At 38.1% G+C, this 3,612-nt stretch overlaps 1 long non-coding RNA gene across 1 annotated transcript; it reads right to left on the reverse strand.

The window, feature by feature from the left end:
* Positions 1–1,014: 1,014 nt before the first annotated feature.
* Positions 1,015–3,370, reverse strand: LOC133391780 (uncharacterized). The gene is made up of 2 exons (XR_009765249.1): positions 1,438–3,370; positions 1,015–1,370 (listed from the first exon to the last, which is right to left on the reverse strand). It is a non-coding gene; the product is annotated as an uncharacterized LOC133391780 (long non-coding RNA).
* Between the last annotated feature and the right edge of the window lie 242 nt (positions 3,371–3,612).

The raw sequence follows: 3,612 nt of genomic DNA on the forward strand, positions 1-3,612 counted from the left end.
TTTGAAGAAAAGTGGAATTTTCCCCATACACTCGGGGCGATTGACGGCAAACATGTTATGATAAAAGCTCCACCGCATAGCGGAACTGACTATTTTAACTATAGAAGGTTTTTTAGTGTTGTATTTTTAGGTGTGGTAGATTCTAACAGTAATTTTATATATGCAGATGTTGGCTCTAAAGGTAGAATATCAGACGGAGGAGTCTTTAGAAATTCTGTACTCTACAAAAAACTAGAAAGAAACGAGTGTGGTATTCCAAGCCCTGCACCGTTATACCAAGCATCCCGCATCCTTGTACCGTATATGTTTTTAGGAGATAAGGCTTTTCCGTTGACGCATTACTGCCTTAGACCGTTCAGTGGTTTAACGGAAAGAGGATCAGTCCAGCGCATTTTTAATATGCGACACTCGATTGCCAGGCGTCCTGTTGAAATGGCCTACGGAATCCATAGTGGCAGGTTTCGGGTGTTGAGAAAGCCTATCGAGCTTAGTGAGGAAAACGCCAAAAAGGTGATAATGGCCACTATATATTTGCATAATTTTATACGACGGGATGAAAATACTAGGAATCAAGATGCCAACCAATTTATATATAGACAAGACGACAATCCAAATATGCTTAGATTTAATGCAAATAGATCACGGCCCAATTTCAATATGATGGAAATTCGGATGCATATGGCAAATTATTTAGTAAATAATTGAAAATAGGAAAACTGATGAAATAAATAAAATTAATTAATTTATATTTGTGACAACCTTGCAAATCCTTGCCGAACACTAATACTACGAACTTACTCTGCTTACATAAAGTAAGGATTATTGCACTACTACCATTTAATGTATAAGTAGAATTTGTACAGTAATAAATGTAAGTCTTATCTCGCAACTCATCTCGTTCACCTCTTTTTCAAATAAACAATCAGTAAATCAAAAGAAAGCGCTAAATATTTAATAGTTTTTCTAATTTCGGATAGCTTGTAGCATACAATGCGCTAGAATACATTTGTAAAATTTGCGGAAAACAATATTATTAGTTTTATTATCTTTTTTACCTTATACTATCGGTAATACGTTCGTTTAAAATGATGTGAAGAGCTTATAGAATAATATAACCATGGATATAAAATAAAACATAAATAGTTTGAACTCGCTGATAGAACTTAGATTGCGTGTCAACTATTAAACTTGTGCTTTTTCCATATAAAAACACAAATAAAATTATTGATATGATATCAAAGTTCAACCAACGCGGACCGAATGTATATATTTACTTACGGTATTCAACGTTTTACCACAATCGGTTGTTCCATCGAGAAACCGCATCGCACTATAGGCAAACCAAGTGGGGTTGTCAATTTCATCAGCTCCTATAAATAATAAAATAACAAAATAAGTTTTTATAGCTCTGCTAAGTTACTTTCTGATAGTTCATACCAGAACCAGTTACCAGACTCTTGTTATATGTTGATCGGCACTTTCTATATGTAGACTGGAGTGATGCCCACTTGTCCTTCAACACATTGACTGGCAATCCCACTTGGTCAGCTATGCTGCACCAATCGTCGTTCCGACGATTAATATCTTTGTAATCCTTGTGTTTCCGGTTCCAAATAGCTTCATGCCGGAACACAAGGTCTACAAACACAAGAGTAATTTCCTCACTCATATGGATGTTCTGAAAAGAAAATATTTTTGCAAGAAAATGTTGGTTCAGTTATGATTGTATTTTACGACGCATTGGAAAGTATTGTAGCATATCTGCATAAATAAGAAATCATTTCTCAAACACAATTAAAGCGCAGCGTAGGTAAAGATAATCAAATATTTAACAGTTGAAACTATTTATGCAAAGCACGCCAATGCAGGAGCAGTTTAAACAGTATAACCTACAAGAGTTACAAAAGTCAACATTCATGCTAACAAAAGATAACAAGATAAAAATGATAACTTTGAAACATACAACCCTCACTGAGCATAAATAAAACCATCACGTATCTTAAGGCAAGGCCTCTTTGCCAAGGTAATACCTAAGCTCTTCTAGTAAGGAAATTTTTAATGAAGTATATGTTCGCCTGGTAGATCCATTGCAGGATCAAACTAAGCAGTGATGAAAAGTTTTTGCAAAGTTTAACTTAGGCTTATACCAGTAAAATGCTAATTTTCCTCAAAAGGCGTTCGAAAGCCACTGTGACCAATGAGTGTAGCTTGGAGTAAGGTAGTGGTAATCGCTCTTGCCGGCGTGCATGTGGAAAAATCAAAATTGTTTGATTCTGCGCTAATGAAATACATGCCGGCGGAGGACAAACAAAAAATTATACGCGACCATGGTGATATTACGGGTCGCAAGTACCAACAACACAGACGTGGCTATCTCGGTTCGCTGGAGTAGATGCCACAAGCCCTAATGAAGCTGCTTGAGAACATATGATGGGAAACGATTAGCGATGAACCCGTGCTGTACCACATTTTCGTGATTGTAAACCAATCGTGGCTCGCAAAACCTCGCAATCGTACACGTTGCCGTCTTTTTCCCCGTCTAGATCGATCTCAATCGCTTCCAGATGATCAACATACAATACGTTGTCAGCGTAATCAAGCGGTGGTTTTTCGTCATCGAAAAATTCATACTGTATTTGTATACATACCTTCTTCCTCTTTTTTTTGTCTGGCATATAATCTAAAAATAGAAAACTGGGGTTATATATCTCCAAATATACATTATATCACTCCTTTATTACCCATTTTTGTGTTTTTATCGTAAATTTCACGCAAATACAATAAACAACGTTTTACCGGCCAAAATGTAAACAATGATGAAATGTCATTCGAACGCGCTACCGCGGAAACGCAGAAATGTTCATGCTGGACATCTCTGCGGAACTGTTCTACTGTTATACGCGTTTGAACGCGGGCGCGGAAAACGCGCGTCGTGTATTTGCGGCCTCAGAGAGCAATACTCTCTGAAACAGTGGTCCAAAGAGCCACTACTGCAAAAGAGCGAAGCGAAGCTTGGGACACTGTGGTTATCACCCGATCGCTGTACGAGACCCCTAGTAACCGGACCGGTAAAAAGGATTCCCCTCCACCAGCTGCCTAACCTTCCCCCGAACGGAGTATCACCAACGAGTTACAACGGAGCATCACCGACGGAGCACGACGAAAATCAGCGTTGGTAAGCAACAATAGTGTTTTTGTGAGTATTATTTTGTAAGTATTCAAAGTGTGTGGTGCAAAGTGACAGTGTCGAAGTGAAAAAATGTTCAACGGCAGCCAGAGTTTTGTTCAACCGGCTCCAAATATTCTGGAGCTCGGTAAGGTGCCCGATTTTGTGAGAGATCTTCGCAATGTCGATGGACAACCAAACGAGTTGAATAACTGGATAGATGATGTAGAAAGCATCATGAATTTTGGCAACGGTGTCGAGTAGGAGAAACTTCTTTAATGTATGAGTTGATCCAAAAAACAATCCGACGTAAAATTTGCGGCCAGGCTGCCGACGTCTTAAATTCTAACAATATTACCTCAAAATGGTCAGAGATTAAAGAAACGTTGTTATTATATTATTGCGATAAACGAGACTTAAAAACATTAGATTTTGAGCTGATAACC

This window comes from Anopheles gambiae, chromosome 2 (assembly GCF_943734735.2).
Source record: "Anopheles gambiae chromosome 2, idAnoGambNW_F1_1, whole genome shotgun sequence".
Lineage (NCBI taxonomy): Eukaryota > Metazoa > Arthropoda > Insecta > Diptera > Culicidae > Anopheles > Anopheles gambiae.